This window comes from Ascaphus truei, chromosome 10 (assembly GCF_040206685.1).
Source record: "Ascaphus truei isolate aAscTru1 chromosome 10, aAscTru1.hap1, whole genome shotgun sequence".
Classification (NCBI taxonomy): Eukaryota; Metazoa; Chordata; class Amphibia; order Anura; family Ascaphidae; genus Ascaphus; species Ascaphus truei.
The window spans coordinates 56077891-56105828 of record NC_134492.1 but is presented as its reverse complement, the minus strand read 5'-3'; the positions used below and the strand labels follow the sequence as shown (position 1 = coordinate 56105828).

At 34.1% G+C, this 27938-nt stretch overlaps 7 non-coding genes across 7 annotated transcripts; all 7 read right to left on the bottom strand.

The window, feature by feature from the left end:
- Window positions 1–4645: 4645 nt before the first annotated feature.
- Window positions 4646–4717, bottom strand: TRNAG-UCC (transfer RNA glycine (anticodon UCC)). Its single transcript has one exon. It is a non-coding gene; the product is annotated as a tRNA-Gly (tRNA).
- Window positions 4718–7662: 2945 nt separating this feature from the next.
- TRNAG-UCC (transfer RNA glycine (anticodon UCC)) lies at window positions 7663–7734 on the bottom strand. Its single transcript has one exon. It is a non-coding gene; the product is annotated as a tRNA-Gly (tRNA).
- A 2944-nt stretch (window positions 7735–10678) lies between these two features.
- On the bottom strand, window positions 10679–10750 carry TRNAG-UCC (transfer RNA glycine (anticodon UCC)). The gene has a single exon. It is a non-coding gene; the product is annotated as a tRNA-Gly (tRNA).
- A 1439-nt stretch (window positions 10751–12189) lies between these two features.
- Window positions 12190–12261, bottom strand: TRNAG-UCC (transfer RNA glycine (anticodon UCC)). The gene has a single exon. It is a non-coding gene; the product is annotated as a tRNA-Gly (tRNA).
- A 1435-nt stretch (window positions 12262–13696) lies between these two features.
- Window positions 13697–13768, bottom strand: TRNAG-UCC (transfer RNA glycine (anticodon UCC)). The gene has a single exon. It is a non-coding gene; the product is annotated as a tRNA-Gly (tRNA).
- Window positions 13769–15207: 1439 nt separating this feature from the next.
- On the bottom strand, window positions 15208–15279 carry TRNAG-UCC (transfer RNA glycine (anticodon UCC)). Its single transcript has one exon. It is a non-coding gene; the product is annotated as a tRNA-Gly (tRNA).
- Window positions 15280–16715: 1436 nt separating this feature from the next.
- TRNAG-UCC (transfer RNA glycine (anticodon UCC)) lies at window positions 16716–16787 on the bottom strand. Its single transcript has one exon. It is a non-coding gene; the product is annotated as a tRNA-Gly (tRNA).
- Between the last annotated feature and the right edge of the window lie 11151 nt (window positions 16788–27938).

Here is a 27938-nt window from a genome sequence, read left to right as displayed (position 1 = left end):
CTATATCTAGAGCGCCACTGTTGATAAGTTTGCTTTTTTCACATGTTTTTGTTAACCCTTAAACATTTCTTTGTATATTTGTTAATCATGTGTCTATATATATATGTATATATGTATATATATATATATATGTATATATATATATATATGTATATATGTATATATATATATATATATATATATATATATATATATATATATATATATATATATATATAGTTGCATGATTATGTCACTGTACAAATGAATGGGTGAAGGGTGGGTATCGGGCCGGGTGGCTTAACCCTTTAATTACCTTTGCGGTTATCATCCGATAAGGGGATTAAGGGGTTAATTGATATCAGAATGTAATTGCTGTGTATTGGCTATGTATTTTGTTGGCAACGGAGGACACAGGGAATTTGCTGGCGAAGGGGCTTCATATTGATAAACTTTGTTTATTTTATTATGCTAGTTAATGTGTTTAATAATGGGCAAATAATTTTTTATCCATATCTGGATAATAGTTATTTTGCACATTATTGTACTGTATCTGTTTGGGGGGGGGGAGATTGATGTATTTAATGTATAGGACAGGTTTATTTTTTTTACATACAGGGTTGTTTCCTTAGGTCTGCGGGGACCTCTGGAGACCACCTGAGATCTCCTCTGACTTCTCACGGGTAAACGGGGGACACTTGCGGGGAAGAGCCGGTGGCCCCACATGTGCTGTGGGGGCACTGCGGACCCGTAGGGACCACCCGAGGTCCCACAGACCCTCGTGGGAACCACCCGACGCCCCTCAGACATCTGTGGGTCTGACCCGGGGCCCCCCAGACACCTGGTGATTCCTCCAATGAATGAGGGTCTTTGGAGATAGCCTATTAGCATTGCCTCTTTCCAGCTGACTCACTCTTCTGATCTCCCCATACGTCACAACATATGAGACTACTTATATGGTTGCTATTGCACTGCGCATTAAGCCCCAGGACGAAGCAGGTGGTGAAACGTGCATGTCGGGGCTTGTTTGTCACTTCAGGACTCGGTGGTGCCCCCAGCTTTCATCATTTCCTCCTGCCGCATCACGTGTTTCCGCCCTGTGCTTCCATCACGCAGGGAGCATGTGCAGTGTGGCGGTTGCGGCTGCGACTTATTTTCACTGAACCCACGAGTATTCTCCTCGGCTGTGGACTAACTATCTTGCTGGACTTGTGCTAATTAACTTTTATGTACCCTACTTGACTTTTTTGCTTTTCATCTGTCCACGAGTGTACTTCTGTGTGTGCCAAATCCTTCTTGTTTCACCACTGTATAATACTGCTGTTATTTACACACTGACACCCAATACAGGTGGTTCAATCTTAGCAGTCTCTGACCGACCGGTCTGAGTTTCTAGAGGCAATCATTGTTTTTCTAACAAAGTCCTCTCCTGGTTCTCTTCTCATCTTTCTAACTGCTCCTTCAGTGTTGCTATTGTTAGCTCTTCCACTTCGATTTACTTGTCTTTTGGTATGCCTTATGACTTTGTCCTGGAACCACTAATTTTCTCTATATATACACTCACATAATCTCTTTAGTTGCATTGGTTTCAAAATACCATCTCTATGCAGATGATACACACCTGAATCTTTACACATCTTAGATTTCTCGTGACATCTAGACCAAAGTCACTGAATTTCTCTCTGATTTTCATTCGGATTGACTCTCCATCACATGAAACTCAACATGTCTAAAACAAAGCTCATCATAATCTGACATTCCCAGTGAAGTATTTGGATTGTCTGGTTTGTTTGGCTACTCCTCGCAGTCCTGATGCTCTTTCCACTCCCTCAAATATGGTTTATACTGCACTTGAAACTAATTTCAACATCTTCATCAGAATGATAAACTATACAGATTGCAAGTTTGAGTCTTCAAACAAACTATAGTAATTACAGTATAAAATATTGACTTAGTATTCTATCATTATGTAACAAAGTAAAAAAATATATCAGAACATATATATCAGACAACCATATATATCTATTATAAACCTGCAAAATGATTGTTAACCTTTTAAGTACAACGCACTGTTGCAGGCTTCTCTGATAATAAGGAGTTAAAAGCAAATATTATATTTCTTTGTACTTCTGTTATTGTAAGGGTTCTTTGCAACTCTTGCACTCTGAGGTGACACTTCATTAAGGAGTGATAACCACTGGTAATTGTTGATGCTCTCACAAGTGAATAGCTAGTAACACTCAATAGTAACTATTTAAATGTGTACAATAAACCACTAATGCTTCCATTCACAGACAAACAAAGAGTGAATTTATTTAGCAGATGAAAGCAAGATTTTGACAATTCCTACAATTTAGTACAATCAAATGTGATTTTTGTTTAGTTCAACTGTTCTTTTTTTAAGTACATCACAGTTCCATATTCATTGAGGAGTTTCAAACATGTGTAACAGTTTATGAACACTTTTCTATTTATGTTATTTTAAATTCATAATTGAAATAGATTCTAAATCTAGTTAGAAGTCTGCTATTTGACACTCCTGCCTTTAGTATCAAATAGCTAGTTATGGCATTGTAATGTATTTACCAATCGCAATTCATATATGTTATATGAAGCTATAATAAAGATTATTACTTACAAAGATCATTTCTAAACGTTTAATTGTACATATTTTGCATTCCTTGTTCTTTGCATTGGCTTAACCCAATGGTTTAAACAAAATAAAGTATTTGCTACAGTATAAACAACTAATACGCTTCAGTTAAAACATTAGAAAGGAAAAGAGAATGTGTCTAGATAACAGTTACCTGTTGCGGGTTTTGACAAATGTCAAGAAAACTATGATATGCAAAAATACATATGAAGACATTAGATCATACAAATAAAGCTAAGCAAGCACTCTGTCATTTGAAATAATTCCTCTCTGATGTGTGTGAAAAACAGTGGTGGCTGCTTCCTTTTCTCATTTTAGATTTGGGCTCCTCCTAATACAATTAAGAACCAGAATTGATCATGGAAAACATTGAATGATTTGTATACATTGACCTTTAATATATATACATGAGAATATAAAAAAAAAAATCTGCAATAACAATAATGTGGAAAAAAATATTAAAAATGTAAATAGCACATTATTTAATTTTAAAATTTAGACATTGCGTTGGCCAGGAATCAAACCCGGGTCAACTGCTTGGAAGGCAGCTATGCTCACCACTATACCACCAACACCACATTTTTTGCTGTGTCTAGTTATGTTTATGCATTTTTCTGAATACACATTGTCTTTGGCTCATTGCATTCTGGCTTCCAAACCTCTCATTCCAACTGTGCTCCCCAAAAGCAGCAACATATCTCCACACTTTGATTTTTTAAGGGTGCTATTCATTTCTAATTTTACTTGACCTCTCTGCTGTTTTTTTTACCACCTTCACCAGCCTCTACTGATACAAATGTTATACTCTATTAGAATCTCTAACAAAGTCCTCTCATGGTTCTCTTCTCATCTTTCTAACTGCTCCTTCAGTGTTTCTATTGTTAGCTCTTCCACTTCTTTGGTATGCCTTATGACTTTGTCCTAGAACCACTCATTTTCTCTCTATATACATGATCACATGATCTCTTTATATTTCTTTGTACTTCTGTTATTGTAAGGGTTCTTTGCAACTCTTGCACTCTGAGGTGACACTTCATTAAGGAGTGATAACCACTGGTAATTGTTGATGCTCTCACAAGTGAATAGCTATTAACACTCAATAGTAACTATTTAAATGTGTACAATAAACCACTAATGCTTCCATTCACAGACAAACAAAGAGTGAATTTATTTAGCAGATGAAAGCAAGATTTTGACAATTCCTACAATTTAGTACAATCAAATGTTATTTTTGTTTAGTTCAACTGTTCTTTTTTTAAGTACATCATAGTTCCATTTTCATTGAGGAGTTTCAAACATGTGTAACAGTTTATGAACACTTTTCTATTTATGTTATTTTAAATTCATAATTGAAATAGATTCTAAATCTAGTTAGAAGTCTGCTATTTGACACTCTTGCCTTTAGTATCAAATAGCTACTTATGGCATTGTAATGTATTTACCAATCGCAATTCATATATGTTATATGAAGATATATAAAAGAAAATTACTTACAAAGATCATTTCTAAACGTTTAATTGTACATATTTTGCATTCCTTGTTCTTTGCATTGGCTTAAGCCAATGGTTTAAACAAAATAAAGTATTTGCTACAGTATAAACAACTAATACGCTTCAGTTAAAACATTAGAAAGGAAAAGAGAATGTGTCTAGATAACAGTTACCTGTTGCGGGTTTTGACAAATGTCAAGAAAACTATGATATGCAAAAATACATATGAAGACATTAGATCATACAAATAAAGCTAAGCAAGCACTCTGTCATTTGAAATAATTCCTCTCTGATCTGTGTGAAAAACAGTGGTGGCTGCTTCCTTTTCTCATTTTAGATTTGGGCTCCTCCTAATACAATTAAGAACCAGAATTGATCATGGAAAACATTGAATGATTTGTATACATTGACCTTTAATATATATACATGAGAATATAAAAAAATAAAATCTGCAATAACAATAATGTGGAAAAAAATATTAAAAATGTAAATAGCACATTATTTAATTTTAAAATTAAGACACTGCGTTGGCCGGGAATCGAACCCGGGTCAACTGCTTGGAAGGCAGCTATGCTCACCACTATACCACCAACGCCACATTTTTTGCTGTGTCTAGTTATGTTTATGCATTTTTCTGAATACACATTGTCTTTGGCTCATTGCATTCTGGCTTCCAAACCTCTCATTCCAACTGTCCTCCCCAAAAGCAGCAAACATATCTCCACACTTTGATTTTTGAAGGGTGCTATTCATTTCTAATTTTACTTGACCTCTCTGCTGTTTTTTACCACCTTCACCAGCCTCTACTGATGCAAATGTTATACTTTATTAGAATCTCTAACAAAGTCCTCTCATGGTTCTCTTCTAATCTTTCTAACTGCTCCTTCAGTGTTTCTATTGTTAGCTCTTCCACTTCTTTGGTATGCCTTATGACTTTGTCCTAGAACCACTCATTTTCTCTCTATATACATGATCACATGATCTCTTTATATTTCTTTGTACTTCTGTTATTGTAAGGGTTCTTTGCAACTCTTGCACTCTGAGGTGACACTTCATTAAGGAGTGATAACCACTGGTAATTGTTGATGCTCTCACAAGTGAATAGCTATTAACACTCAATAGTAACTATTTAAATGTGTACAATAAACCACTAATGCTTCCATTCACAGACAAACAAAGAGTGAATTTATTTAGCAGATGAAAGCAAGATTTTGACAATTCCTACAATTTAGTACAATCAAATGTGATTTTTGTTTAGTTCAACTGTTCTTTTTTTAAGTACATCACAGTTCCATATTCATTGAGGAGTTTCAAACATGTGTAACAGTTTATGAACACTTTTCTATTTATGTTATTTTAAATTCATAATTGAAATAGATTCTAAATCTAGTTAGAAGTCTGCTATTTGACACTCCTGCCTTTAGTATCAAATAGCTAGTTATGGCATTGTAATGTATTTACCAATCGCAATTCATATATGTTATATGAAGCTATATTAAAGATTATTACTTACAAAGATCATTTCTAAACGTTTAATTGTACATATTTTGCATTCCTTGTTCTTTGCATTGGCTTAACCCAATGGTTTAAACAAAATAAAGTATTTGCTACAGTATAAACAACTAATACGCTTCAGTTAAAACATTAGAAAGGAAAAGAGAATGTGTCTAGATAACAGTTACCTGTTGCGGGTTTTGACAAATGTCAAGAAAACTATGATATGCAAAAATACATATGAAGACATTAGATCATACAAATAAAGCTAAGCAAGCACTCTGTCATTTGAAATAATTCCTCTCTGATGTGTGTGAAAAACAGTGGTGGCTGCTTCCTTTTCTCATTTTAGATTTGGGCTCCTCCTAATACAATTAAGAACCAGAATTGATCATGGAAAACATTGAATGATTTGTATACATTGACCTTTAATATATATACATGAGAATATAAAAAAAAAATCTGCAATAACAATAATGTGGAAAAAAATATTAAAAATGTAAATAGCACATTATTTAATTTTAAAATTAAGACACTGCGTTGGCCGGGAATCGAACCCAGGTCAACTGCTTGGAAGGCAGCTATGCTCACCACTATACCACCAACGCCACATTTTTTGCTGTGTCTAGTTATGTTTATGCATTTTTCTGAATACACATTGTCTTTGGCACATTGCATTCTGGCTTCCAAACCTCTCATTCCAACTGTGCTCCCCAAAAGCAGCAACATATCAACACACTTTGATTTTTGAAGGGTGCTATTCATTTCTAATTTTACTTGACCTCTCTGCTGTTTTTTTTACCACCTTCACCAGCCTCTACTGATGCAAATGTTATACTTTATTAGAATCTCTAACAAAGTCCTCTCATGGTTCTATTCTCATCTTTCTAACTGCTCCTTCAGTGTTTCTATTGTTAGCTCTTCCACTTCTTTGGTATGCCGTATGACTTTGTCCTAGAACCACTCATTTTCTCTCTATATACATGATCACATGATCTCTTTATATTTCTTTGTACTTCTGTTATTGTAAGGGTTCTTTGCAACTCTTGCACTCTGAGGTGACACTTCATTAAGGAGTGATAACCACTGGTAATTGTTGATGCTCTCACAAGTGAATAGCTATTAACACTCAATAGTAACTATTTAAATGTGTACAATAAACCACTAATGCTTCCATTCACAGACAAACAAAGAGTGAATTTATTTAGCAGATGAAAGCAAGATTTTGACAATTCCTACAATTTAGTACAATCAAATGTTATTTTTGTTTAGTTCAACTGTTCTTTTTTTAAGTACATCACAGTTCCATTTTCATTGAGGAGTTTCAAACATGTGTAACAGTTTATGAACACTTTTCTATTTATGTTATTTTAAATTCATAATTGAAATAGATTCTAAATCTAGTTAGAAGTCTGCTATTTGACACTCTTGCCTTTAGTATCAAATAGCTACTTATGGCATTGTAATGTATTTACCAATCGCAATTCATATATGTTATATGAAGATATATAAAAGAAAATTACTTACAAAGATCATTTCTAAACGTTTAATTGTACATATTTTGCATTCCTTGTTCTTTGCATTGGCTTAAGCCAATGGTTTAAACAAAATAAAGTATTTGCTACAGTATAAACAACTAATACGCTTCAGTTAAAACATTAGAAAGGAAAAGAGAATGTGTCTAGATAACAGTTACCTGTTGCGGGTTTTGACAAATGTCAAGAAAACTATGATATGCAAAAATACATATGAAGACATTAGATCATACAAATAAAGCTAAGCAAGCACTCTGTCATTTGAAATAATTCCTCTCTGATCTGTGTGAAAAACAGTGGTGGCTGCTTCCTTTTCTCATTTTAGATTTGGGCTCCTCCTAATACAATTAAGAACCAGAATTGATCATGGAAAACATTGAATGATTTGTATACATTGACCTTTAATATATATACATGAGAATATAAAAAAAAAATATCTGCAATAACAATAATGTGGAAAAAAATATTAAAAATGTAAATAGCACATCATTTAATTTTAAAATTAAGACACTGCGTTGGCCGGGAATCGAACCCGGGTCAACTGCTTGGAAGGCAGCTATGCTCACCACTATACCACCAACGCCACATTTTTTCTGTGTCTAGTTATGTTTATGCATTTTTCTGAATACACATTGTCTTTGGCTCATTGCATTCTGGCTTCCAAACCTCTCATTCCAACTGTCCTACCCAAAAGCAGCAACATATCTCCACACTTTGATTTTTGAAGGGTGCTATTCATTTCTAATTTTACTTGACCTCTCTGCTGTTTTTTTTACCACCTTCACCAGCCTCTACTGATGCAAATGTTATACTTTATTAGAATCTCTAACAAAGTCCTCTCATGGTTCTCTTCTCATCTTTCTAACTGCTCCTTCAGTGTTTCTATTGTTAGCTCTTCCACTTCTTTGGTATGCCTTATGACTTTGTCCTAGAACCACTCATTTTCTCTCTATATACATGATCACATGATCTCTTTATATTTCTTTGTACTTCTGTTATTGTAAGGGTTCTTTGCAACTCTTGCACTCTGAGGTGACACTTCATTAAGGAGTGATAACCACTGGTAATTGTTGATGCTCTCACAAGTGAATAGCTATTAACACTCAATAGTAACTATTTAAATGTGTACAATAAACCACTAATGCTTCCATTCACAGACAAACAAAGAGTGAATTTATTTAGCAGATGAAAGCAAGATTTTGACAATTCCTACAATTTAGTACAATCAAATGTGATTTTTGTTTAGTTCAACTGTTCTTTTTTTAAGTACATCACAGTTCCATATTCATTGAGGAGTTTCAAACATGTGTAACAGTTTATGAACACTTTTCTATTTATGTTATTTTAAATTCATAATTGAAATAGATTCTAAATCTAGTTAGAAGTCTGCTATTTGACACTCCTGCCTTTAGTATCAAATAGCTAGTTATGGCATTGTAATGTATTTACCAATCGCAATTCATATATGTTATATGAAGCTATATTAAAGATTATTACTTACAAAGATCATTTCTAAACGTTTAATTGTACATATTTTGCATTCCTTGTTCTTTGCATTGGCTTAACCCAATGGTTTAAACAAAATAAAGTATTTGCTACAGTATAAACAACTAATACGCTTCAGTTAAAACATTAGAAAGGAAAAGAGAATGTGTCTAGATAACAGTTACCTGTTGCGGGTTTTGACAAATGTCAAGAAAACTATGATATGCAAAAATACATATGAAGACATTAGATCATACAAATAAAGCTAAGCAAGCACTCTGTCATTTGAAATAATTCCTCTCTGATGTGTGTGAAAAACAGTGGTGGCTGCTTCCTTTTCTCATTTTAGATTTGGGCTCCTCCTAATACAATTAAGAACCAGAATTGATCATGGAAAACATTGAATGATTTGTATACATTGACCTTTAATATATATACATGAGAATATAAAAAAAAAATATCTGCAATAACAATAATGTGGAAAAAAATATTAAAAATGTAAATAGCACATCATTTAATTTTAAAATTAAGACACTGCGTTGGCCGGGAATCGAACCCAGGTCAACTGCTTGGAAGGCAGCTATGCTCACCACTATACCACCAACGCCACATTTTTTCTGTGTCTAGTTATGTTTATGCATTTTTCTGAATACACATTGTCTTTGGCTCATTGCATTCTGGCTTCCAAACCTCTCATTCCAACTGTCCTACCCAAAAGCAGCAACATATCTCCACACTTTGATTTTTGAAGGGTGCTATTCATTTCTAATTTTACTTGACCTCTCTGCTGTTTTTTTTACCACCTTCACCAGCCTCTACTGATGCAAATGTTATACTTTATTAGAATCTCTAACAAAGTCCTCTCATGGTTCTCTTCTCATCTTTCTAACTGCTCCTTCAGTGTTTCTATTGTTAGCTCTTCCACTTCTTTGGTATGCCTTATGACTTTGTCCTAGAACCACTCCTTTTCTCTCTATATACATGATCACATGATCTCTTTATATTTCTTTGTACTTCTGTTATTGTAAGGGTTCTTTGCAACTCTTGCACTCTGAGGTGACACTTCATTAAGGAGTGATAACCACTGGTAATTGTTGATGCTCTCACAAGTGAATAGCTATTAACACTCAATAGTAACTATTTAAATGTGTACAATAAACCACTAATGCTTCCATTCACAGACAAACAAAGAGTGAATTTATTTAGCAGATGAAAGCAAGATTTTGACAATTCCTACAATTTAGTACAATCAAATGTGATTTTTGTTTAGTTCAACTGTTCTTTTTTTAAGTACATCACAGTTCCATATTCATTGAGGAGTTTCAAACATGTGTAACAGTTTATGAACACTTTTCTATTTATGTTATTTTAAATTCATAATTGAAATAGATTCTAAATCTAGTTAGAAGTCTGCTATTTGACACTCCTGCCTTTAGTATCAAAAAGCTAGTTATGGCATTGTAATGTATTTACCAATCGCAATTCATATATGTTATATGAAGCTATATTAAAGATTATTACTTACAAAGATCATTTCTAAACGTTTAATTGTACATATTTTGCATTCCTTGTTCTTTGCATTGGCTTAACCCAATGGTTTAAACAAAATAAAGTATTTGCTACAGTATAAACAACTAATACGCTTCAGTTAAAACATTAGAAAGGAAAAGAGAATGTGTCTAGATAACAGTTACCTGTTGCGGGTTTTGACAAATGTCAAGAAAACTATGATATGCAAAAATACATATGAAGACATTAGATCATACAAATAAAGCTAAGCAAGCACTCTGTCATTTGAAATAATTCCTCTCTGATGTGTGTGAAAAACAGTGGTGGCTGCTTCCTTTTCTCATTTTAGATTTGGGCTCCTCCTAATACAATTAAGAACCAGAATTGATCATGGAAAACATTGAATGATTTGTATACATTGACCTTTAATATATATACATGAGAATATAAAAAAAAAATCTGCAATAACAATAATGTGGAAAAAAATATTAAAAATGTAAATAGCACATTATTTAATTTTAAAATTAAGACACTGCGTTGGCCGGGAATCGAACCCGGGTCAACTGCTTGGAAGGCAGCTATGCTCACCACTATACCACCAACGCGACATTTTTTGCTGTGTCTAGTTATGTTTATGCATTTTTCTGAATACACATTGTCTTTGGCTCATTGCATTCTGGCTTCCAAACCTCTCATTCCAACTGTCCTCCCCAAAAGCAGCAACATATCTCCACAATTTGATTTTTGAAGGGTGCTATTCATTTCTAATTTTACTTGACCTCTCTGCTGTTTTTTTTATCACCTTCACCAGCCTCTACTGATACAAATGTTATACTTTATTAGAATCTCTAACAAAGTCCTCTCATGGTTCTCTTCTCATCTTTCTAACTGCTCCTTCAGTGTTTCTATTGTTAGCTCTTCCACTTCTTTGGTATGCCTTATGACTTTGTCCTAGAACCACTAATTTTCTCTCTATATACATGATCACATGATCTCTTTATATTTCTTTGTACTTCTGTTATTGTAAGGGTTCTTTCCAACTCTTGCACTCTGAGGTGACACTTCATTAAGGAGTGATAACCACTGGTAATTGTTGATGCTCTCACAAGTGAATAGCTATTAACACTCAATAGTAACTATTTAAATGTGTACAATAAACCACTAATGCTTCCATTCACAGACAAACAAAGAGTGAATTTATTTAGCAGATGAAAGCAAGATTTTGACAATTCCTACAATTTAGTACAATCAAATGTGATTTTTGTTTAGTTCAACTGTTCTTTTTTTAAGTACATCACAGTTCCATATTCATTGAGGAGTTTCAAACATGTGTAACAGTTTATGAACACTTTTCTATTTATGTTATTTTAAATTCATAATTGAAATAGATTCTAAATCTAGTTAGAAGTCTGCTATTTGACACTCCTGCCTTTAGTATCAAATAGCTAGTTATGGCATTGTAATGTATTTACCAATCGCAATTCATATATGTTATATGAAGCTATATTAAAGATTATTACTTACAAAGATCATTTCTAAACGTTTAATTGTACATATTTTGCATTCCTTGTTCTTTGCATTGGCTTAACCCAATGGTTTAAACAAAATAAAGTATTTGCTACAGTATAAACAACTAATACGCTTCAGTTAAAACATTAGAAAGGAAAAGAGAATGTGTCTAGATAACAGTTACCTGTTGCGGGTTTTGACAAATGTCAAGAAAACTATGATATGCAAAAATACATATGAAGACATTAGATCATACAAATAAAGCTAAGCAAACACTCTGTCATTTGAAATAATTCCTCTCTGATGTGTGTGAAAAACAGTGGTGGCTGCTTCCTTTTCTCATTTTAGATTTGGGCTCCTCCTAATACAATTAAGAACCAGAATTGATCATGGAAAACATTGAATGATTTGTATACATTGACCTTTAATATATATACATGAGAATATAAAAAAAAAAATATCTGCAATAACAATAATGTGGAAAAAAATATTAAAAATGTAAATAGCACATCATTTAATTTTAAAATTAAGACACTGCGTTGGCCGGGAATCGAACCCGGGTCAACTGCTTGGAAGGCAGCTATGCTCACCACTATACCACCAACGCCACATTTTTTCTGTGTCTAGTTATGTTTATGCATTTTTCTGAATACACATTGTCTTTGGCTCATTGCATTCTGGCTTCCAAACCTCTCATTCCAACTGTCCTCCCCAAAAGCAGCAACATATCTCCACACTTTGATTTTTGAAGGGTGCTATTCATTTCTAATTTTACTTGACCTCTCTGCTGTTTTTTTTACCACCTTCACCAGCCTCTACTGATGCAAATGTTATACTTTATTAGAATCTCTAACAAAGTCCTCTCATGGTTCTCTTCTCATCTTTCTAACTGCTCCTTCAGTGTTTCTATTGTTAGCTCTTCCACTTCTTTGGTATGCCTTATGACTTTGTCCTAGAACCACTCATTTTCTCTCTATATACATGATCACGTGATCTCTTTATATTTCTTTGTACTTCTGTTATTGTAAGGGTTCTTTGCAACTCTTGCACTCTGAGGTGACACTTCATTAAGGAGTGATAACCACTGGTAATTGTTGATGCTCTCACAAGTGAATAGCTATTAACACTCAATAGTAACTATTTAAATGTGTACAATAAACCACTAATGCTTCCATTCACAGACAAACAAAGAGTGAATTTATTTAGCAGATGAAAGCAAGATTTTGACAATTCCTACAATTTAGTACAATCAAATGTGATTTTTGTTTAGTTCAACTGTTCTTTTTTTAAGTACATCACAGTTCCATATTCATTGAGGAGTTTCAAACATGTGTAACAATTTATGAACACTTTTCTATTTATGTTATTTTAAATTCATAATTGAAATAGATTCTAAATCTAGTTAGAAGTCTGCTATTTGACACTCCTGCCTTTAGTATCAAATAGCTAGTTATGGCATTGTAATGTATTTACCAATCGCAATTCATATATGTTATATGAAGCTATATTAAAGATTATTACTTACAAAGATCATTTCTAAACGTTTAATTGTACATATTTTGCATTCCTTGTTCTTTGCATTGGCTTAACCCAATGGTTTAAACAAAATAAAGTATTTGCTACAGTATAAACAACTAATACGCTTCAGTTAAAACATTAGAAAGGAAAAGAGAATGTGTCTAGATAACAGTTACCTGTTGCGGGTTTTGACAAATGTCAAGAAAACTATGATATGCAAAAATACATATGAAGACATTAGATCATACAAATAAAGCTAAGCAAACACTCTGTCATTTGAAATAATTCCTCTCTGATGTGTGTGAAAAACAGTGGTGGCTGCTTCCTTTTCTCATTTTAGATTTGGGCTCCTCCTAATACAATTAAGAACCAGAATTGATCATGGAAAACATTGAATGATTTGTATACATTGACCTTTAATATATATACATGAGAATATAAAAAAAAAATCTGCAATAACAATAATGTGGAAAAAAATATTAAAAATGTAAATAGCACATTATTTAATTTTAAAATTAATACACTGCGTTGGCCGGGAATCGAACCCGGGTCAACTGCTTGGAAGGCAGCTATGCTCACCACTATACCACCAACGCCACATTTTTTGCTGTCTCTAGTTATGTTTATGCATTTTTCTGAATACACATTGTCTTTGGCTCATTGCATTCTGGCTTCCAAACCTCTCATTCCAACTGTCCTCCCCAAAAGCAGCAACATATCTCCACACTTTGATTTTTGAAGGGTGCTATTCATTTCTAATTTTACTTGACCTCTCTGCTGTTTTTTTTACCACTTTCACCAGCCTCTACTGATGCAAATGTTATACTTTATTAGAATCTCTAACAAAGTCCTCTCATGGTTCTCTTCTCATCTTTCTAACTGCTCCTTCAGTGTTTCTATTGTTAGCTCTTCCACTTCTTTGGTATGACTTATGACTTTGTCCTAGAACCACTCCTTTTCTCTCTATATACATGATCACATGATCTCTTTATATTTCTTTGTACTTCTGTTATTGTAAGGGTTCTTTGCAACTCTTGCACTCTGAGGTGACACTTCATTAAGGAGTGATAACCACTGGTAATTGTTGATGCTCTCACAAGTGAATAGCTATTAACACTCAATAGTAACTATTTAAATGTGTACAATAAACCACTAATGCTTCCATTCACAGACAAACAAAGAGTGAATTTATTTAGCAGATGAAAGCAAGATTTTGACAATTCCTACAATTTAGTACAATCAAATGTGATTTTTGTTTAGTTCAACTGTTCTTTTTTTAAGTACATCACAGTTCCATATTCATTGAGGAGTTTCAAACATGTGTAACAGTTTATGAACACTTTTCTATTTATGTTATTTTAAATTCATAATTGAAATAGATTCTAAATCTAGTTAGAAGTCTGCTATTTGACACTCCTGCCTTTAGTATCAAATAGCTAGTTATGGCATTGTAATGTATTTACCAATCGCAATTCATATATGTTATATGAAGCTATATTAAAGATTATTACTTACAAAGATCATTTCTAAACGTTTAATTGTACATATTTTGCATTCCTTGTTCTTTGCATTGGCTTAACCCAATGGTTTAAACAAAATAAAGTATTTGCTACAGTATAAACAACTAATACGCTTCAGTTAAAACATTAGAAAGGAAAAGAGAATGTGTCTAGATAACAGTTACCTGTTGCGGGTTTTGACAAATGTCAAGAAAACTATGATATGCAAAAATACATATGAAGACATTAGATCATACAAATAAAGCTAAGCAAGCACTCTGTCATTTGAAATAATTCCTCTCTGATGTGTGTGAAAAACAGTGGTGGCTGCTTCCTTTTCTCATTTTAGATTTGGGCTCCTCCTAATACAATTAAGAACCAGAATTGATCATGGAAAACATTGAATGATTTGTATACATTGACCTTTAATATATATACATGAGAATATAAAAAAAAAAATATCTGCAATAACAATAATGTGGAAAAAAATATTAAAAATGTAAATAGCACATTATTTAATTTTAAAATTAAGACACTGCGTTGGCCGGGAATCGAACCCGGGTCAACTGCTTGGAAGGCAGCTATGCTCACCACTATACCACCAACGCCACATTTTTTGCTGTGTCTAGTTATGTTTATGCATTTTTCTGAATACACATTGTCTTTGGCTCATTGCATTCTGACTTCCAAACCTCTCATTCCAACTGTCCTCCCCAAAAGCAGCAACATATCTCCACACTTTGATTTTTGAAGGGTGCTATTCATTTCTAATTTTACTTGACCTCTCTGCTGTTTTTTTTACCACTTTCACCAGCCTCTACTGATGCAAATGTTATACTTTATTAGAATCTCTAACAAAGTCCTCTCATGGTTCTCTTCTCATCTTTCTAACTGCTCCTTCAGTGTTTCTATTGTTAGCTCTTCCACTTCTTTGGTATGCCTTATGACTTTGTCCTAGAACCACTCATTTTCTCTCTATATACATGATCACATGATCTCTTTATATTTCTTTGTACTTCTGTTATTGTAAGGGTTCTTTGCAACTCTTGCACTCTGAGGTGACACTTCATTAAGGAGTGATAACCACTGGTAATTGTTGATGCTCTCACAAGTGAATAGCTATTAACACTCAATAGTAACTATTTAAATGTGTACAATAAACCACTAATGCTTCCATTCACAGACAAACAAAGAGTGAATTTATTTAGCAGATGAAAGCAAGATTTTGACAATTCCTACAATTTAGTACAATCAAATGTGATTTTTGTTTAGTTCAACTGTTCTTTTTTTAAGTACATCACAGTTCCATATTCATTGAGGAGTTTCAAACATGTGTAACAGTTTATGAACACTTTTCTATTTATGTTATTTTAAATTCATAATTGAAATAGATTCTAAATCTAGTTAGAAGTCTGCTATTTGACACTCCTGCCTTTAGTATCAAATAGCTAGTTATGGCATTGTAATGTATTTACCAATCGCAATTCATATATGTTATATGAAGCTATATTAAAGATTATTACTTACAAAGATCATTTCTAAACGTTTAATTGTACATATTTTGCATTCCTTGTTCTTTGCATTGGCTTAACCCAATGGTTTAAACAAAATAACGTATTTGCTACAGTATAAACAACTAAAACTCTTCAGTTAAAACATTAGAAAGGAAAAGAGAATGTGTCTAGATAACAGTTACCTGTTGCGGGTTTTGACAAATGTCAAGAAAACTATGATATGCAAAAATACATATGAAGACATTAGATCATACAAATAAAGCTAAGCAAGCACTCTGTCATTTGAAATAATTCCTCTCTGATGTGTGTGAAAAACAGTGGTGGCTGCTTCCTTTTCTCATTTTAGATTTGGGCTCCTCCTATTACAATTAAGAACCAGAATTGATCATGGAAAACATTGAATGATTTGTATACATTGACCTTTAATATATATACATGAGAATATAAAAAAAAAATCTGCAATAACAATAATGTGGAAAAAAATATTAAAAATGTAAATAGCACATTATTTAATTTTAAAATTAAGACACTGCGTTGGCCGGGAATCGAACCCGGGTCAACTGCTTGGAAGGCAGCTATGCTCACCACTATACCACCAACGCCACATTTTTTGCTGTGTCTAGTTATGTTTATGCATTTTTCTGAATACACATTGTCTTTGGCTCATTGCATTCTGGCTTCCAAACCTCTCATTCCAACTGTCCTCCCCAAAAGCAGCAACATATCTCCACACTTTGATTTTTGAAGGGTGCTATTCATTTCTAATTTTACTTGACCTCTCTGCTGTTTTTTTTACCACTTTCACCAGCCTCTACTGATGCAAATGTTATACTTTATTAGAATCTCTAACAAAGTCCTCTCATGGTTCTCTTCTCATCTTTCTAACTGCTCCTTCAGTGTTTCTATTGTTAGCTCTTCCACTTCTTTGGTATGCCTTATGACTTTGTCCTAGAACCACTAATTTTCTCTCTATATACATGATCACATGATCTCTTTATATTTCTTTGTACTTCTGTTATTGTAAGGGTTCTTTGCAACTCTTGCACTCTGAGGTGACACTTCATTAAGGAGTGATAACTACTGGTAATTGTTGATGCTCTCACAAGTGAATAGCTATTAACACTCAATAGTAACTATTTAAATGTGTACAATAAACCACTAATGCTTCCATTCACAGACAAACAAAGAGTGAATTTATTTAGCAGATGAAAGCAAGATTTTGACAATTCCTACAATTTAGTACAATCAAATGTGATTTTTGTTTAGTTCAACTGTTCTTTTTTTAAGTACATCACAGTTCCATATTCATTGAGGAGTTTCAAACATGTGTAACAGTTTATGAACACTTTTCTATTTATGTTATTTTAAATTCATAATTGAAATAGATTCTAAATCTAGTTAGAAGTCTGCTATTTGACACTCCTGCCTTTAGTATCAAATAGCTAGTTATGGCATTGTAATGTATTTACCAATCGCAATTCATATATGTTATATGAAGCTATATTAAAGATTATTACTTACAAAGATCATTTCTAAACGTTTAATTGTACATATTTTGCATTCCTTGTTCTTTGCATTGGCTTAACCCAATGGTTTAAACAAAATAAAGTATTTGCTACAGTATAAACAACTAATACGCTTCAGTTAAAACATTAGAAAGGAAAAGAGAATGTGTCTAGATAACAGTTACCTGTTGCGGGTTTTGACAAATGTCAAGAAAACTATGATATGCAAAAATACATATGAAGACATTAGATCATACAAATAAAGCTAAGCAAGCACTCTGTCATTTGAAATAATTCCTCTCTGATGTGTGTGAAAAACAGTGGTGGCTGCTTCCTTTTCTCATTTTAGATTTGGGCTCCTCCTAATACAATTAAGAACCAGAATTGATCATGGAAAACATTGAATGATTTGTATACATTGACCTTTAATATATATACATGAGAATATAAAAAAAAAATCTGCAATAACAATAATGTGGAAAAAAATATTAAAAATGTAAATAGCACATTATTTAATTTTAAAATTATGACACTGCGTTGGCCGGGAGTCGAACCCGGGTCAACTGCTTGGAAGGCAGCTATGCTCACCACTATACCACCAACGCCACATTTTTTGCTGTGTCTAGTTATGTTTATGCATTTTTCTGAATACACATTGTCTTTGGCTCATTGCATTCTGGCTTCCAAACCTCTCATTCCAACTGTCCTCCCCAAAAGCAGCAACATATCTCCACACTTTGATTTTTGAAGGGTGCTATTCATTTCTAATTTTACTTGACCTCTCTGCTGTTTTTTTTACCACTTTCACCAGCCTCTACTGATGCAAATGTTATACTTTATTAGAATCTCTAACAAAGTCCTCTCATGGTTCTCTTCTCATCTTTCTAACTGCTCCTTCAGTGTTTCTATTGTTAGCTCTTCCACTTCTTTGGTATGCCTTATGACTTTGTCCTAGAACCACTCATTTTCTCTCTATATACATGATCACATGATCTCTTTATATTTCTTTGTACTTCTGTTATTGTAAGGGTTCTTTGCAACTCTTGCACTCTGAGGTGACACTTCATTAAGGAGTGATAACCACTGGTAATTGTTGATGCTCTCACAAGTGAATAGCTATTAACACTCAATAGTAACTATTTAAATGTGTACAATAAACCACTAATGCTTCCATTCACAGACAAACAAAGAGTGAATTTATTTAGCAGATGAAAGCAAGATTTTGACAATTCCTACAATTTAGTACAATCAAATGTGATTTTTGTTTAGTTCAACTGTTCTTTTTTTAAGTACATCACAGTTCCATATTCATTGAGGAGTTTCAAACATGTGTAACAGTTTATGAACACTTTTCTATTTATGTTATTTTAAATTCATAATTGAAATAGATTCTAAATCTAGTTAGAAGTCTGCTATTTGACACTCCTGCCTTTAGTATCAAATAGCTAGTTATGGCATTGTAATGTATTTACCAATCGCAATTCATATATGTTATATGAAGCTATATTAAAGATTATTACTTACAAAGATCATTTCTAAACGTTTAATTGTACATATTTTGCATTCCTTGTTCTTTGCATTGGCTTAACCCAATGGTTTAAACAAAATAAAGTATTTGCTACAGTATAAACAACTAATACGCTTCAGTTAAAACATTAGAAAGGAAAAGAGAATGTGTCTAGATAACAGTTACCTGTTGCGGGTTTTGACAAATGTCAAGAAAACTATGATATGCAAAAATACATATGAAGACATTAGATCATACAAATAAAGCTAAGCAAGCACTCTGTCATTTGAAATAATTCCTCTCTGATGTGTGTGAAAAACAGTGGTGGCTGCTTCCTTTTCTCATTTTAGATTTGGGCTCCTCCTAATACAATTAAGAACCAGAATTGATCATGGAAAACATTGAATGATTTGTATACATTGACCTTTAATATATATACATGAGAATATAAAAAAAAAAATCTGCAATAACAATAATGTGGAAAAAAATATTAAAAATGTAAATAGCACATTATTTAATTTTAAAATTAAGATATTGCGTTGGCCGGGAATCGAACCCGGGTCAACTGCTTGGAAGGCAGCTATGCTCACCACTATACCACCAACACCACATTTTTTGTTGTGTCTAGTTATGTTTATGCATTTTTCTGAATACACATTGTCTTTGGCTCATTGCATTCTGGCTTCCAAACCTCTCATTCCAACTGTCCTCCCCAAAAGCAGCAACATATCTCCACACTTTGATTTTTGAAGGGTGCTATTCATTTCTAATTTTACTTGACCTCTCTGCTGTTTATTTTACCACCTTCACCAGCCTCTACTGATACAAATGTTATACTCTATTAGAATCTCTAACAAAGTCCTCTCATGGTTCTCTTCTCCTCTTTCTAACTGCTCCTTCAGTGTTTCTATTGTTAGCTCTTCCACTTCTTTGGTATGCCTTATGACTTTGTCCTAGAACCACTCATTTTCTCTCTATATACATGATCACATGATCTCTTTATATTTCTTTGTACTTCTGTTATTGTAAGGGTTCTTTGCAACTCTTGCACTCTGAGGTGACACTTCATTAAGGAGTGATAACCACTGGTAATTGTTGATGCTCTCACAAGTGAATAGCTATTAACACTCAATAGTAACTATTTAAATGTGTACAATAAACCACTAATGCTTCCATTCACAGACAAACAAAGAGTGAATTTATTTAGCAGATGAAAGCAAGATTTTGACAATTCCTACAATTTAGTACAATCAAATGTGATTTTTGTTTAGTTCAACGGTTCTTTTTTTAAGTACATCACAGTTCCATATTCATTGAGGAGTTTCAAACATGTGTAACAGTTTATGAACACTTTTCTATTTATGTTATTTTAAATTCATAATTGAAATAGATTCTAAATCTAGTTAGAAGAGCCAGGGTGTGCAGCGCACAGCAATGATGAAAGAGCAGGTCTTGCAATAAAATTCCTTTATTTTTCAAACATCTGGCTGTGGGACAGCAGCAAACTTCAACGCGTTTCGTTCAAAAGAACTTTTTCAAGAAGTGCTGTTACAGTAAAAATGGTCAGTTTAAATGCAGCTGTTCGCCCCGTTTTCGCGCCAAAACTGACGTCATGATGCGTCATCCGACCAATGGAATTCATCGTGCCGCGCATGCGCCGCGCGCCAGAGTGTCTCTGAATCTCCAGCAAGCCTCAGCCGAGCTCAATCAGGATCGGTAAGCCCATATGTGCAGCCTTTACTGAGAGCACGCCTCTGATGGCCCTGTGAGATCCTTCCACACTCTCCGTATGCTGCGCATGCGCAGATGAGGCCTCTAAGTCCCCCAGCCTAAAGACTATGATGTCAATCCACAGCCTGCTAGGGGAAAGCTATATAATTAAATAATGCATGTTATGTGAACAATAATATACCACTCAAGGCACTGAAACTGGGCAAACAGCTTGCACACTCACCTCTTACATGACAAAACAGTAAAGACTGTACATAAATCAAAAGTACTATACAAAATATTCCATATATACTATAAGAAATTATTACTAACTAATAGATTTACACATATATCAACTAAGTCAAAAAATGTACATATTTATTTACACAGAACAAACTATAAAACAAATAAGCATGTATAGAGAATGCATATATATACACACCTATTTAAACCCTAACTTAATCATATATGTGGATTTAGGCAAAATAATGATAACAAAATACTTTATTAATTAAAAAAATGGTATAAAAATTATATATATATTTGTAAAGATGTATATATAGTATAATTTTATTAAAACAAATTAAAAAGATTTTATATCTTTATACACATATTTGAAGAACAGCAGATTGCCTGCTCATATTAATGGAGTGGAGGTTATATTATTTGTGACGTTTATAATATTAATGTATCACTACAGAGTAGCGTACTATGTATTGTGGATAATAGTCCATTTATACAGAAGTTTTTCTAATAAACAATTTTATTAATAAACCATTTTATTAAGCTGTGATCAGATCAATACGAGGATAAAAGAATGCATGCAAGCCTTGTTTCAGTCATTTAATACAATATGTATAGTTCCAGAGGGACCAGAATATATTATTTGGATAAATATGAATATATAAACCAAATAAGACAGGGCGATGTCAAGGGATAGATGATTTAGGTAATGGATAGACCATTAGGAGATGGGATGAAGTAGTGAGGGGTTGCTCCAGTCATATATATAATACAATGGGGTCATTGGAACATTTATTTCAGAAAATGGGTAATATTCCATTCTACATTCATCCCTTCTGGGTACCTGGTGTTTAGTGTGAATATCCAGAAGGATTCTCTACAGTCTAATGTTTTAACAGTATTTCCCCCTCTCTCCTTTTGGATTATCCTCTCTATGCCCATAAATGAGAAGCTATTTATACCACCTTGTCTGCATTCCGTAAAATGCTTGGACACAGGATGATTGGTGTCTTGTTTGCGAATCAATCTACAGTGTTCCTGCATCCTAGTTTTTAATGCCCTTGTAGTCCTACCGACATATCTCTTCCCACAGCCACAGGTGATAAGATACACCACAAAAGTAGTGTTACAGTTAATAAAACTATATATAGTATAGCGTCTATGTGGACTGTGGGAGAAGACATGTCGAGCAGGCTTCATAAAGCTACACATACTACAATGATTGCATCTATATGATCCCTTAGTAAGGAATTGTTCTTGATCTTTCACAGGTGTAGATATTACGCTAGGTGATAGGAATGTGGCCAATGTTTTAGCTCTTCTATATACAAATTTTGGGCCTTCCTCCGTGTAGTTGCGGAGTATGGGGTCCATTTTTAGTAATTCCCAATGCTTATTAACAATTTTATTTACTTGATAACTTGATTTGTTAAATTGGGAAATGAACAAAGGACAAGTCCTCTCTTCCATAATTCCTTTTTTCTTATTTTTGTGGCGAGAGCCATCCCCCACTCTGGACCCGGAGGGTAGTATAGTTTCACGTTCAATTTCTGAGACTTCCTGTAATGTGGCTTGGAGTGTCTCCCGATCATACCCTCTGTCTATAAATCTTTTTGTCAATTCCCCAGACTGAGTAACGAAGTCGCTGTGGGTTGAGCAATTTCTCCTCAGCCTGAGGTACTGACCTTTGGGTATTCCCTTTATGACGGATCTTGGGTGACAGCTGTCCGCTCTAAGAAATTAGTTCCTTGAGTTTGGTTTTTTATACACATCAGATTGTATGGTTTGGTGAATATCTATATAAAAAAGCATATCCAGGTAGCTTATGTGATGTGAATGATAATTGACAGTGAGGTGAATATCTGAAGTGTTGTCATTTAGATAGTTAATAAACTCTAATAGTGTGTCAGTGCTCCCGTGCCAAATAAATATAAGGTCATCAATAAAGCGTTTATAAAAAACAATATTGTGCCTATAAGTGTTTGTGCTACCATAGATAAAGGTGTTCTCCCACCACCCCATAAAAAGGTTGGCATAGGAGGGGGCAAAACTTGTCCCCATTGCCGTACCCCGAAGTTGTAAATAAAATTGGTGCTCAAAAAGAAAATAATTGTGAGTGAGTAAAAAAAGTATTGATTCCATAATAAATGTAGTAGTGAGTATAGAACTACCTGGACATTCTATAAAATGGCGGACAGCTGTCATACCCAGATCATGTCGTATGATCGAATATAGGGAGACCACATCCATGGTAACCCACAAATAGTCCTGTTTCCATGTGATTTTTTGTAATTTAGTCAATAGGTCCCCCGAATCCAAAATGAAAGAGGGCAATTCCCTTACAAATGGCTGTAGGTATTCATTTACATATTGAGACAAACCATCTCCCAAAGATCCAATACTAGAGACTATTGGCCGACCAGGAGGGTCGACCAAAGTCTTGTGGATCTTTGGGAGATGGTGGTATATGGGAATGACGGGATGGGGATTAATGATGAAGTCTGATTCTGTTTTTGTCAATACATGTGTGGCCATACCCAGATCTATCAGCTCAAGGAGTTCCTTCAAAAAACAGTTTGTGGGGTCCCGCGGTAGCACAGAATAGGAGGACACATCTCCAAGTTGGCGAAATGCCTCCTTGAAGTAGGCAGTCCTACTCTGCACTACCACAGCCCCCCCTTTGTCTGCATTCTTAATGACTAACATAGGGTTATCCTGCAGGGTTTTGATAGAAATTCTTTCTTCCTTACTAAGATTATCATTTCCCGTGTGGGTGAAGGAAAACCCCTGTGCCAACAGCTTGAGATCACGAACCACCAAGTTCTCAAACATACTTAGAAATTGGCCCTTAGCAAAGGTGGGGTAAAATACTGACTTTTCTTTCAAATTGGATCCCCACTCCCCCAATATGTGGGATTGTGTATCATCCAATGTGTTACCCTGAATGTAGAGATCTTCCATGTCCCTAAGTATACAGTCATCCCTGAAAGATTCATGGATTCCTATGGGGGGAAAGTGGAGAGGGTTAGGTACATTGCAGATAGTTACATCATGTTCCTCATCTGGAGTTGTCACACTCTGAGAGTCACTTCTTAAGTTAGGTTTGTGAAAGAATTTTTTTAAGGTAAGTTTACGTACAAACCTATGGACATCCACCACTACACCAAAGAGGTCGATCTCCATAGTGGGGGCATATTTAAGCCCTTTGTTTAGTAGTGAAATCTCTGCGTGTGACAACTCCATACCTGAAATGTTAATGACATTATTGGTGTCGTCTAATAATTCTTTTTCCTCTTGTTTGCTCTTTTTCCTCCCATGTCTTTTCTTCCCCCCCCTCCTTGTCCTCTTTCGTCTCTCCTGAACATTTGGTAGTTTTTTGCCTGTTGATCATTTTGGTAAGTGTCACTTTGTTTAGCAGATGTCAATTCCCCCCTAGCAGTAGAGCTATCTGATGGACGTCTCTCCTCTCTGGGTTGTGTAGTATTCCCACGTTGTGTATTGTTTGGTCTATAACAGTTACCTGTTGCGGGTTTTGACAAATGTCAAGAAAACTATGATATGCAAAAATACATATGAAGACATTAGATCATACAAATAAAGCTAAGCAAGCACTCTGTCATTTGAAATAATTCCTCTCTGATGTGTGTGAAAAACAGTGGTGGCTGCTTCCTTTTCTCATTTTAGATTTGGGCTCCTCCTAATACAATTAAGAACCAGAATTGATCATGGAAAACATTGAATGATTTGTATACATTGACCTTTAATATATATACATGAGAATATAAAAAAAAAATCTGCAATAACAATAATGTGGAAAAAAATATTAAAAATGTAAATAGCACATTATTTAATTTTAAAATTAAGACACTGCGATGGCCGGGAATCGAACCCGGGTCAACTGCTTGGAAGGCAGCTATGCTCACCACTATACCACCAACGCCACATTTTTTGCTGTGTCTAGTTATGTTTATGCATTTTTCTGAATACACATTGTCTTTGGCTCATTGCATTCTGGCTTCCAAACCTCTCATTCCAACTGTCCTCCCCAAAAGCAGCAACATATCTCCACACTTTGATTTTTGAAGGGTGCTATTCATTTCTAATTTTACTTGACCTCTCTGCTGTTTTTTTTACCACCTTCACCAGCCTCTACTGATGCAAATGTTATACTTTATTAGAATCTCTAACAAAGTCCTCTCATGGTACTATTCTCATCTTTCTAACTGCTCCTTCAGTGTTTCTATTGTTAGCTCTTCCACTTCTTTAGTATCAAATAGCTAGTTATGGCATTGTAATGTATTTACCAATCGCAATTCATATATGTTATATGAAGCTATATTAAAGATTATTACTTACAAAGATCATTTCTAAACGTTTAATTGTACATATTTTGCATTCCTTGTTCTTTGCATTGGCTTAACCCAATGGTTTAAACAAAATAAAGTATTTGCTACAGTATAAACAACTAATACGCTTCAGTTAAAACATTAGAAAGGAAAAGAGAATGTGTCTAGATAACAGTTACCTGTTGCGGGTTTTGAAAAATGTCAAGAAAACTATGATATGCAAAAATACATATGAAGACATTAGATCATACAAATAAAGCTAAGCAAGCACTATGTCATTTGAAATAATTCCTCTCTGATCTGTGTGAAAAACAGTGGTGGCTGCTTCCTTTTCTCATTTTAGATTTGGGCTCCTCCTAATACAATTAAGAACCAGAATTGATCATGGAAAACATTGAATGATTTGTATACATTGACCTTTAATATATATACATGAGAATATAAAAAAAAAATCTGCAATAACAATAATGTGGAAAAAAATATTAAAAATGTAAATAGCACATTATTTAATTTTAAAATTAAGACATTGCGTTGGCCGGGAATCGAACCCGGGTCAACTGCTTGGAAGGCAGCTATGCTCACCACTATACCACCAACACCACATTTTTTGTTGTGTCTAGTTATGTTTATGCATTTTTCTGAATACACATTGTCTTTGGCTCATTGCATTCTGGCTTCCAAACCTCTCATTCCAACTGTCCTCCCCAAAAGCAGCAACATATCTCCACACTTTGATTTTTGAAGGGTGCTATTCATTTCTAATTTTACTTGACCTCTCTGCTGTTTATTTTACCACCTTCACCAGCCTCTACTGATGCAAATGTTATACTTTATTAGAATCTCTAACAAAGTCCTCTCATGGTTCTCTTCTCATCTTTCTAACTGCTCCTTCAGTGTTTCTATTGTTAGCTCTTCCACTTCTTTGGTATGCCTTATGACTTTGTCCTAGAACCACTCATTTTCTCTCTATATACATGATCACATGATCTCTTTATATTTCTTTGTACTTCTGTTATTGTAAGGGTTCTTTGCAACTCTTGCACTCTGAGGTGACACTTCATTAAGGAGTGATAACCACTGGTAATTGTTGATGCTCTCACAAGTGAATAGCTATTAACACTCAATAGTAACTATTTAAATGTGTACAATAAACCACTAATGCTTCCATTCACAGCAAACAAAGAGTGAATTTATTTAGCAGATGAAAGCAAGATTTTGACAATTCCTACAATTTAGTACAATCAAATGTGATTTTTGTTTAGTTCAACTGTTCTTTTTTTAAGTACATCACAGTTCCATATTCATTGAGGAGTTTCAAACATGTGTAACAGTTTATGAACACTTTTCTATTTATGTTATTTTAAATTCATAATTGAAATAGATTCTAAATCTAGTTAGAAGAGCCAGGGTGTGCAGCGCACAGCAATGATGAAAGAGCAGGTCTTGCAATAAAATTCCTTTATTTTTCAAACATCTGGCTGTGGGACAGCAGCAAACTTCAACGCGTTTCGTTCAAAAGAACTTTTTCAAGAAGTGCTGTTACAGTAAAAATGGTCAGTTTAAATGCAGCTGTTCGCCCCGTTTTCGCGCCAAAACTGACGTCATGATGCGTCATCCGACCAATGGAATTCATCGTGCCGCGCATGCGCCGCGCGCCAGAGTGTCTCTGAATCTCCAGCAAGCCTCAGCCGAGCTCAATCAGGATCGGTAAGCCCATATGTGCAGCCTTTACTGAGAGCACGCCTCTGATGGCCCTGTGAGATCCTTCCACACTCTCCGTATGCTGCGCATGCGCAGATGAGGCCTCTAAGTCCCCCAGCCTAAAGACTATGATGTCAATCCACAGCCTGCTAGGGGAAAGCTATATAATTAAATAATGCATGTTATGTGAACAATAATATACCACTCAAGGCACTGAAACTGGGCAAACAGCTTGCACACTCACCTCTTACATGACAAAACAGTAAAGACTGTACATAAATCAAAAGTACTATACAAAATATTCCATATATACTATAAGAAATTATTACTAACTAATAGATTTACACATATATCAACTAAGTCAAAAAATGTACATATTTATTTACACAGAACAAACTATAAAACAAATAAGCATGTATAGAGAATGCATATATATACACACCTATTTAAACCCTAACTTAATCATATATGTGGATTTAGGCAAAATAATGATAACAAAATACTTTATTAATTAAAAAAATGGTATAAAAATTATATATATATTTGTAAAGATGTATATATAGTATAATTTTATTAAAACAAATTAAAAAGATTTTATATCTTTATACACATATTTGAAGAACAGCAGATTGCCTGCTCATATTAATGGAGTGGAGGTTATATTATTTGTGACGTTTATAATATTAATGTATCACTACAGAGTAGCGTACTATGTATTGTGGATAATAGTCCATTTATACA